This window comes from Notechis scutatus, chromosome 3 (genome assembly GCF_049901735.1).
Source record: "Notechis scutatus isolate UNSWTSFEM ecotype Mainland chromosome 3, rNotScu1.2, whole genome shotgun sequence".
Classification (NCBI taxonomy): Eukaryota; Metazoa; Chordata; class Lepidosauria; order Squamata; family Elapidae; genus Notechis; species Notechis scutatus.
The window spans coordinates 41,836,710-41,848,045 of record NC_142011.1 but is presented as its reverse complement, the minus strand read 5'-3'; the positions used below and the strand labels follow the sequence as shown (position 1 = coordinate 41,848,045).

The 11,336-nt window shown below is 40.6% G+C and overlaps 1 protein-coding gene across 3 annotated transcripts in view; it reads left to right on the top strand.

The window, feature by feature from the left end:
- The first annotated feature begins 6,847 nt into the window (after window positions 1–6,847).
- The window catches only part of RAP1A (RAP1A, member of RAS oncogene family), an 87,440-nt gene continuing 82,951 nt past the window's right edge, over window positions 6,848–11,336 (top strand). For 2 of the 3 annotated variants that reach the window (XM_026675181.2, XM_026675180.2), the window contains exon 1: window positions 6,848–7,054. The gene's annotated coding sequence lies outside the window, so the exon portion shown is untranslated. Of the gene's footprint in view, window positions 7,396–11,336 lie in introns of all 3 variants that reach the window. The other variant, XM_087959588.1, reaches the window with a different exon arrangement.

Sequence of the window (11,336 nt, the reverse complement as noted above, 5' to 3'; positions counted from 1 at the left end):
TTCCTAGCTGTTTCTCAATACTGAAATTTTCAGTATACCTCAGGACATATAAATAATATAACTCAATACCAATTTAAACTCAGGCAATTTAAAAGTTAAAATGAAATCCCATTTCAAATATCTAACAGCTATAGATTACTGCAAAATCGGAGTGCTGAACTGATGGGCACATCACGCCGTCTCCCTGCTGCCTCAAGGTTTCTTTTAAAAGCAATAGCCAAGTTGTAATTTTCAACAGATTGGAAGGTGGAATTTATTAAATATTTAGTAAATTGGAAAATGGTCATTGTAAACTAAAATAACTGAATTTCAAGTAAGCAATCATTAAATCTTTTTTTGTCTCATACATTTTTGGGTGGGGAAAGAATGTTGGCTGGAAGGGAGCTCAGGAGAAGAATAGGACTTGGAAAATGGTTAATCAAAGAACCACATGCCTAGTACTAGGATGATGGAATTAAATAAAATGATACAGAGCCCAAGGAGGATAGTAGAGCAAATACAGATGAGAACTAGAGAAATGAAGTATCTTAAAATAGAGCTCTCTGAACTTGGCAGCTTTAAGATTTGTGGACCTCAACTCCCAGAATTACTTAGCTGGCTGAGGAATTCTGGAAGTTGAAGTCCACAAGTCTTAAACTTGCCAAGGTTGGACACCCCAGTCTAAAAGAATGGTCTTGAATCTTGCTTGGTTCACATCTTGGGTTAAGTATGTTACACTTTATGTTTTCTTGTATAGGTCAATGTGGCTGGACTTATGCAACATGGACATGGACTAAAGCAAAACCCTTGATAATTTAGCAGAACTCACAAAATCAGGGTAGGCATTATTATAGAAAAAAGTCACATAAAAATTAAAATTCCTGATGAGGGAGGTGAAATCTGGATCATGGGATCAAGGAGATAATGTAGCAGCAGGAATGGTCTGTGTTTTACTATATTTGGCATGTATAAACATGGTTTGTTCAACAAACCAAATCTCACTAGATTTCTATAACATACTTAAGCCAAAAAAAGCTAAACCTCATTACCCACCCATAGAAAGATGTATTCACACATATACCATCATTTTGGCAGAAGCTATTTTATATTCTGATTCCCCAAAAGACATGTTAGAAGACATGAACATTCAATTTAGGGTTGAATTTATGGCACACATTGAACATGTAGCCTTCCTTCTATACCTCAATTCACTTTCCAATACTCTTTAAATTTGTCCCTGAAAGAACTGGTATCTCAAAAAAGATACAACATAATCAGCGGAACTCAATGAACCTCTGTTTCTAAGTATTTAGAGTAAACATTTATGACAATTCACTCCATAGTGAAAAATTAAAAACGATTCTTGTTCTTGAATAATTTATTGTTCCAATCCAAAATAAGTGATACACAAGAGCTAGTGGGCTACAAATGGCAGATCCTATTAATTCACATTTGTATAGTTGCCCTGATCTCCAGGGGTGGGATTCAAATTTTTTAACAACCGGTTCTATGGCTGTGGCTAGGTGGGCATGGCCATGTGTCTGGGTGGGAATGGCTTCTTTTTTTGCAGCAACCCCCCCCCCCTCCCGTTATTTTGTCTCCTGGGCCTCAGGGAAACTTCCTGGGGTACATTTTTGCCCCAGAAGGCTTCCCTGGGGCCCAGGAAGGCAAAAAATGGAGCCTGGAGAGGTAGGCATTCCCCCCCCCCCCATGCTCTGTTTTTAGGCGTCCTGGGGGGTGTTTTTGCTCCCAGGAAGCTTCCCTGGGTCTCAAGAAGGCAAAAAACTGGAGCATGGTGGGGGCACAGCTCTCCCTGCACCCGCTGTACCTCCCCGTGACCTTTTTGCCTCCTGGGCCTCAGGGAAGCCTCCTGGCCAAAGCAGACATTGAGGGGGATCCCGGCACAGCTGATCATCAGAAAGTTAATAGTTGGGAGGGGGGGAAAAGAAATGCCTTAAGGAGTGACTGGGTGGGGGAGAATTCAGTCAGTGATGTTGGGCATGCACACGATGTTGCATATGCGCGATAAGGACTGACTGGGTGGGGAGGAAAGGAGAAGGGTGAGTGGAGAGGGGCGGAGCCAGCCAGGGGCTGCCGGATTTCCGAACTGTCCAGAATCATAACAACCGGCTCTATAGAACCGGTCGAACTGGTAGAATCCCACCCCTACTTATCTCATAGTGACCCTTGGTACAATGGGCAGCATACATAATAAATCAAAATATATACAAACCATTGAAACAACCAAACTGAATTAATAAGAAAAACAAAATAAAATTTTGTTTTAAGATAAAAAACAAAATGAGGGCAAAACATAGACAGTGCATTCCTTAGCAGACTCCAGATTAGTTGAAAGTCAGGAAGTAAACAAGTTAAATAAATTATTATTGATGAAACAAGAATAAAAGCAATAGGCCCTAGATGATTAAAACTTTCTGCTTAAATTATAACAAGTTGCAGCAACAATTTCTTTCCTGAAATTGAGGAAAATCCATAAGCCACAATAAATGAGCATATTGGAAACCAGATTTCTTTTTGTTAATCATTTAGACATAGATGAAATAGTACAGCCACATTTACATTAATCCAACTTGTTCTTTAAAACTGCATTACATTGCTCTTTTCTCCTGTCAACGCAAACTGAGCAAGAGCAATGACTGCTAAATCCCTACTGTAGACAACAGCTGGGAAGCATTCACACCTCAGTTGGTACTGCTGATTTGACTTAAGAATTTCCATGTGGCACCTCAAGGTTTCTGTGTCCATTGAAATCTTTCTTGGAACCTCTGATGTTTAGATTAAGAGATTTTAATTTTTAATAAATACGATGCTAGTGTTGCAGAGCAAACATCACCCACTATTATTATTCTTGATTTACAAGTCTCAGATGAATTCCATAGGGTTCCTTAAAGATACTTGTGGCAGAAGTATTTTGGGAAGTCTGCCTGCCTTTCCCAAAAAATAACTAAGAAAGCAGAAACAAGAAATGTCCAAAGGGCAGGAAAGTCATGGCAGAAGAGATGGCAAATTACATTCATATCAATTTATACTTTGCAACAGATTACTAACCTGGGCAGGCATTTTGTGAGAGCAAGTGTTCAAAAAAAGGTTAGAGATCTTTGGTCATGAGTGCCACTTTTGGCCTTTGAGTGGCATGCTAGAGTCTAAAACGTGGATAAGTGCCAGGTGAAAAACTAAGAGGTAGCAAATAATTTGAGAAAGAAAAGTTGCTTGGGAAACATGTGCCTATTTTTTAACGTGTGCATTCCTCACATAAGAGTCAACATAACACCCAATTATAATTTCCCCAAAACCCCAGACTGTTCAAGGTGTATTTCCTCTTTTTCCTCCTGGACAACTCCAATAAGCATCATTTTAAATCCTGACGTTTTAGGAGGTTGCATAACTGTATTTGAACTCTACAGGCTTCCTCTCTGTTTATTTTGGGCCTAAAATAGAAGGCCTAGTATATTGCTGGCAATAAGGACATCATTCTAAGCATTTTTGGGAGTTGTGTTCAGAGAACTCTAATCAAGACCAAATATCACATGTCAGTATGTACAACTTGACCACTGGGGGCAAACTCCCACATGCTCATATTGAAAAAATATTCCTGATAGGGATGGGTGCCTCATTTCAGGCTTTTTTTTTTTTTTTTTTTTGCTGAAAATCATCTCAGTTTTCTCTTGTGGTTTTGAAAGGACTGGTAGAGAGAGGGACTTTTTCTTTTTTCAAGCAGGAAGCAAGCAACCTAGATTGGGGGTCCTCGGTGGGCTTCCCCCCCCCCCCCAGAATAAAAGTAGTTTAACTCATAGTTGGTTTTAAAATGACTCTTGAGTGATATAACATCTTTAATAAACAAACAGATGTGAAGTGCTACAAATATTACTAAATCTGAGTTTAAGTCAGAGCTCAAGAGTTCATTGAAAGTTCATTAGCATAGGACAAAGTGACTTAAAAAAAAAAAAGAAATAGTGGGAAATGAATGTAGAGAAAAGTGCTTTATTCATTGGCCTCCCTTACAATTCTTTTAGAATTTCCTCACCTGCACTCTACTTGGTTTTCACAATTAAAGCATCCATTGCTGTCAAAAAAAGAAAATATCCATTATGAGTAGCACATACCTATTTGATGTATTTTGCTACAAGGAAAAGATTAGTCTAACTGAATCTGTTTTTTTTTAAACTCCAATAAGCATCATTTTAAGTTGAAATGGATGCAATAACTGATCTACATTGAAACTGGCATATATTGACTGGCAGCATTTCATGTGACAGGTTCAACCTCGAATTGGCCTCAAATGGTTGTGTAAAATGAATTTGAGGACTTCTAAGACCTCTCTGCAAATAACATCTAAATGGACTATCAAAACTAGATATACATAGAAGCTGAATTACTGTTGTGGAACCAGATTTATTTTTGCAGCATCATGCAGTGTAAAAAGGTACTGTGATATTTTGATCCTTTGTGGAATGCTCCATAAAAATTATTATTTTACGCAGAAAAGCATATGGAAACAAAGATTCTAAGCTAGATGTTTCCCTACTGTGAAAATGTTTTCACTCCAGAAATTGACATTTATACACACAGTACATACAAGAACATTATACTTCTATTTGCACTTTGCAATGATCAAGTAACCCTCCACTGCAGGCATAGTCCTGCTTGTTGTTGTGGACTGGGGCCAAAAAACCCTCACATTCTCCATCATGTTATCTGAAGAGGGAAAGTGCAGGTAAAGCTGGTTATTGTTCATCTAGGAAATAACAGATTGCTTTTGCTTATCTTCCTTTGATGAGGGCCCAATTTTCTCCATTGCCAGGAGAAGGTAAGTGAGCAATTAAAAGCATGGAATGTTCCTTCCTCTTTTTATTTTTTGCTGGGCAATCTTCTCCAACTCAATGGGCTCCAGACGTGTTGGACTTCTCTCAAAAACTATGCTGGCTAGCATTACAAGAATTAAAATCCAACCTATCTTAATGTCATCAGGTTGGGGAAAGCGCAAAGCATTTTGTGGGATACAAATCACATAGATCTAAAACATGGGGAATGCTGGGAGTTGAAGTCCATACATTTTAAAGTTGCCAAGTTTGAAAAACATTCCTTTAGTTAAGATGATGTGTTAGGTTCGATTCACACTCACAGTCAGGACAAAGACCAAACTAATTCATTAAAACTGAATTTTTAATTAAAATTTTGTTGAAATAATGCAGGAAGGTCAACCCATTGAATGACTGCAAGTCATTGCAAAAATCACGGGATAGGAAAAATTGTTTTCTTATTCTGTAGTTGACAATACTTGAAAGTGACAGGTCTACTATTTAACATTTAAATAAGACATTTGTATTATTAAATGTTTTTTTTTCTTGGTTGGGCATCTTAACGGACAGGTGGTTAAATAAAAGAAATATTTCACGAGAAGAGTTCTCCATTCCTCTACTCGTAGCAGAATACCTTAGAATACCTAGACAACCTAGAACTACGCCGCCTTCAGTCCGACCTAAGTGTAGTACATAAAATTATCTATTGCAATGTCCTACTGTCACAACAATACACGAGCACACAATAGATACAAACTCAAGGTAAACGGTACCAAACTCGATTGCAGGAAATACGACTTCAGCAACAGGCTGAAAAATAGTTTCTATCCCAGGGCAGTAGCTCTTTTGAATTCTGCTGTATAGTGCAGTGTTGGTGCGGTGTCAGGGATTTTCGGTTCAATGTGTGGAGGGTGAAGGATGTGTGTTTGTGTTTATTTTCATGGTCATGATGTGCACTGAAGATGTTTGATTTCATTGTACAAGCTGCAATGACAATAAAGTAAACTAACAGAGTGGTCAATGTCTGGAATACTCTACCTGACTCTGTGGTTTCTTCCCCAAACCCCAAAAACCTTAACCTTAGACCAGTGGTAGTCAACCTGGTCCCTAGAGCCCACTAGTGGGCGTTCCAGCTTTCATGGTGGACAGTAGGGGTTTTGTCCTCTACTTTATAAATCACCATTACTGTGGAACTGGTGGGCGGTTAGAGAAAACTTTACTACTAACAGAGATACAAAAGTGGGCAGTAAGTATATAAAAGGTTGACTACCCCGCCTTAGACTGTCTACTATTGACCTTACCCCTTTCCTAAGAGGACTGTAGGGGGCGTGCATAAGTGCACCAATGTGCCTACCGTCCCTGTCCTATTGTTTCTTTTTATTCATATCCATTTCATGCATTCAAAACCATGTTTATACTTATACCTGTTATCGAATACTTGCTTGACAAATAAATAAAAATAAACCACCACTTCCAAGAGTGGAAGTTGCAATTGCGCTGCCCACCGAGAGAGGGCGTTCAAGTGCACCCCGAAAACTCTGCGTCAGCACTTTTCGCTACTCTACTGCAGTGCGATTCTGTTAATAGAGCAAATCGCCCGGACGGCCATCAGGAGGGAGCAAAGAGACAAAGCCAATTGTAACTTTTTGCTGCTAGCAAGCTCAGAAGTCAGAAGTGACAGCAGCAGGAGATAGGGACAACTGGATGCCTCCCGCCCCCCCTAAAGGGAAGGAGAAAAGGTTGCAGGGGTCGGACGCGCTGCTTCCATGGGTGAGGAGGATCGTTCCAGCACGACTTCCAACCCGAGAGCGGATCCGGGCCCCGCTCGGGTGGAGGAGAGACGAATTAAAAGTGCCGGTCGGACGTCATCCATGCAAACAGCGAGGAGCGACGCACCCTTGGGGAAAAAAAAAAAAAAAACAGCCTCGCTGCTGCTCCGTCGGGCCGCCCCGGACTTGCCGCGCTGCTCCTCCGCCTTCCGTGCGCCCGTCGCTCTCGCTCCTCCCTCGCCGGCTCCAGAGCCACGCCCCAATCCCAGGGAGGAAAGGGGGGGGGCGGGAGGCGGGCGGAGCGCAAGAGCTGCCGCCGCCGCCGCCACCACCGCCGCACACTGGAGCCACCGAGCCTGGAGCGAAGGCCAAAAGAAAAAGAAAAAAGAAAAAAGCAAGCAGGCAGGCAGGTAGCGAGAAACCGGAGGAAGGAAAGCAGCAAAGCAGCGGGCGGCTGGGCTCGCCCTGGCAGGCAGCGGCAACGGGGTGAGCCGGGGCGGCAGGAGACGGGAAGCGGGTGGCGGGTTTGCTCGGGCTTCTCCTCCTGTGCGGGGCCCGCTCGCCTCCCTCTCGCAGCCAGGCCGAGGGGCCCTGCAGCTTTTCGTGTTGGCTCGGAGCCCGAGAGGGAAAGAAGCGGGCGCGGGGAGGGGGTGGTGCTGGTGGGGAAAATGCCTCCCTCCGGAGAAAAGGAAGAGGACCTTCTCCCTCCCGCCCCCTCCCCGAAGCGAGGCAGCGGCGGCGGCGGCGGCGTTACTGCACCCCGGTAGCCAAAAAGGGGGGCTCCGGAGGGAAAGGCTCTGACAGCCAGGCTGGAGCCTGGCCAGAGAGTGAATTGCCCCTGAGTGCACGTAACGTGTGCGTGTTTGCGGTCGGGGGAGGGGGTGGGGTGGGGGAGTCGTGGGGGATCGCGGGGTTAAAGTGGCGAAGTTCTCCGACGTTTCTTTTGAGGAAGGAAAAAAAGGGTAGGAGGGCTGGGTTGTTGGAGGAGGAGGAGGAGGGGAAGGTTATTTTGATCGATTTGACAGCACAGATACCTTTCCCCATTAGTTAGAGAAGGTCGCTGCCTCTCTTCTCTCTCCTGCTTGTTAGTTCTGCTGCTTCAGGGCAGGATGGAGATTTCTGCCTTTTTTCTGGGGTGCCCGGAGATGGTGGTGCTGCTGCTGCCCACACAGTGCATGGTTGAAGGGTGGTCCCTCCCTCTAAAAGGGCTATATTGCTGTGATGTGATTTTTCTCTATGGGACTGAGAAACCCAGGGACGAAAGGGAGCTGCTCCTTTTTTGGAGACCACTCTGTGGGTACCAAGCATGTTCAGGCTAGTTTTTGGAGCAATTCATACAGTATGGCTGACATTGGCATTGGTCTTCTGAACATAAGGGTATGAATAGCAACAGAACTTTAATGCTTATTAGTTGTATTGTAGTCTCCTTTCTAGCTAAAGATGTTCTGCTTTTATTTGTATTTCCAGTAGCCACTCATGACAACTTGTTTTGATGTGCTAGTGGATCCAAAGTTATTATATTGAAGTCATTGGCATGCTGGGTTCTTAATGCCAAATACTTGAATTACTGCCAGAAAGACTCTGCTTCCTTGCATCCCCTTCCCTTGAATTTCTGCTTCTGGTTGGTTTCCATTAATGAGGAAGTAAAATACAAAATTTCCCCACGTCTCCCATGTAACATGTAAGGAAAAGAAACTGGACTCTTGACTTCTCTGTTTTGAACTTTTGTGGTTGGGGGAACATTGCTGGCACTTTGCTGCCATCCTGTTTCAGGTTTAGCACAGCTTTAGGTCTTTTGCAATAGCAGTTTTGCTAAGGATCCCCATTTGGGTCAAAAGACATTCCTTAACTTCAGATGCTTTTGTCTGCCTTAGATGAATAGCTCACTCCTTGAAAGAACCAATAACTTCCTGCCAGCTGTAAACTTTGTACCAAGCCGCTTTTTGAATATTGCAGTGGCTGAAAGCAGTACTAAACTGAATTCTGTGTAAACCAGGGATGTTCTGCTACCGTTATTATATATACCATCCAGTATGGGGTTGGTGCACATGTTCATTCTCTGTATTGAATTGTCCATAGAATGAATTATAAATTATTCAGGTTATAGTAATTTCTGGCTTGGGGAATCTGAGCAGCTGCTTGCATTTCTAGTGAATGGTCATTTTTCTCCTAGAAAAAATATTTGATACAATATCACCTGACTAGTTCAGCCATGACTGTACGGTATCATAAAAGGTCCATAGCCTTGAATTTCAAGTGCATATTAGACTCATTTGATGGGTTTGTACAGCCTCTTAATTTATTCTCCCTAAAGCATGGGAATAAAAAAAAAAGAGCAGTTCATAAAAGCAAGGATGCCTTAGGTCTCCTGAAAGCTAGTTATTTTACCAAATAAATTAGGTATCCAGGAAAGTGGTTGTTGTTTTTTTTAATTCTTGGAGTGGGAAAATTGGAAGGTAAAAATTCAGTGGAAATCCACTCAAATGAATATTTAGCACTTTAAGTTATTATTGTTTAATGCCTTCAAGTCTATATTAACTGCTAGGAACTGCCTGGAAAGTCCCTGCAGTTTTCTTGGCTGGATTTCAAAGATGTTTTGCCATTGCCTTCTCAGGACTGAGAGAATAAAACTGGCCCAAAGTGATCCAACTGGCTTTGAGCCCAAGGCTGGTCTAAATCTCACAGTTTTGAGGTTACTGGTTTGATACCTTAACTGCCAAATTTGCTTAATGGAAACTAGAATTATTACTGATTTTTCAAGCTGATAATATTTGAACGTATTCAATTTGGAATTTTCTTTTTTGGGGTGATGAGGAGCGACTGGGTTTTCAATGTGAAAAATGAGCTTATCTGATAATTAAGTTTCCTAGCTATAGGATTTCCTATTTTGAAATACTAACATCATCTCCAAAAAGGAAAATTCAGTATACTATTTGCAATGTCACAAGACAGGGCAGTCACATTGTCTACACTTCATGCCAGTCTTCTATTTTAATATGATGTGGGAAGTATAATTCTTCTCCATGACATCATTTCCTTGCTGAGTAGCACCCCATGTCAGTCCATTATGTGTGTACTTAAACATCCTTGGGATGGAGAAATCTTGTTTGTATAAATTTTAAAGTTTAGATAAACACAGATTTTTAGATTGCTTCATATAGATCATATTGAAGATCCAAAGCATCTTAACAAGCTGCATGTATTGACCAATGGCAAGATGATATTCTCTCTCATTGTAAAACTTTCAGAATAATTGAGTGTTTATAGTAATAATCCATGGGATATTTTTGTGGGCCAATATTTGTTATTTGTAGAAAGACTGGAAATAGTCAAGTTATCTGAGATGCTTAAAATCAGAACAAAACTGTCAATTAAAACTAAATGTTATGAATAAAGTAAAATGTATTGGGTTTTTTTAAAAAATGAACAATTCATGTTTACAAAACTGTAGTTATATGTTTACAACATTTTAAGATTTCAGAACATAACAGTGTTCTGTCAGGAACTGGAAGTTTTCATGGCATTTACTTGTCACCTTAGTATTTGTAGTTGAGCTTAACAGTAGCAGCAGTTTAAATGTCAGAATTCAGTACACAATATCTTTGTTTTAATTATTCTATGTTACTTAATGAAACAGTTTAAAATAGCATGGGTGGGAAATTGATTTTTAGCTTCCTTAGCCTTTTACTTAAACCAAACCCACTGAAGTGCTATTTTTCAAATCAGTGAACTACCTCGATATGTTGAACCCTGATACTGTGTATATACCAAAAAACATTCCAGGGAGAGTTTCAGCAGTGCAAGTTCCACTGAAATAAAGTAGTGTAAAAACAGTTACAATACTTGTATAAACCAGTTTGAGAGCCATTTTGGTCTGGTGATTAAAACACAGGACTAGAAAGCTGGAGACTGAGTTCTAGTCCCTCCTTATCCATAAAAGCCAGCTGGGTGACCTGGAGTTAGACGCTTTCTCTCAGCCCATCTTACCTCACAGTGTTGTTGTGGGGAAAATCAGATGAGAAAGTATTAGATATGTTTGCTGCTTGAGTTCTTTATAAAAAATAATAAAAGCAGGATATAATAAATAAATCAATTAATTAAAAAAACTTTGAGAGAATACACGCATTAGTTTTAAGGTGGTATGAGATGCTTTGTGTTTCTGCCACAAAAGCTGAATGATTTGTAAGATTCCAAAAGATGTCTCTCTTTTGGAATTTTACTTTAGAGAGATACCCGAAAATGCTGGTTGCATTGTGCATATTAGTGTTCAAACTTTGCAAAAGCAGTATAAAATAATGTACTGTAACTCCTATGTCTATAGTTCTATTAGAACAGTCATTGTATTCTATTGCCATGGATTCCCCCCCCCCATTGTAAATCCTCACATATGATTTGGAAATTACTAATACTAATACTTTCTTTTGTTTTTGGACAATTTGATTATTCTACTGCAGATTTGAAGAGTGTTTTCTTTACAGTTGGTGAAAAAAATTATTTATTTCATTAGAACATGTGTAGTTTTTAAGGTGGAGCTGAATTAAAACAGGAAGTCCTGTGTTCAACTAATTCTGTAAACAGATCTATTTTCATACATGTTATTTTCTCCAAAGCTTGACACTTCAACAGAACAGTGGTTGCTGTTTCAGAAAGTCATAATGTTGATCCCTGCTATTTAGTATAGGTTATAATTTAGGAACAAAACAAAACAAAAAATTACATTATATTCAATAAATATGTAACTCACAAAGGCTCCCTTCTCCAGATAAAT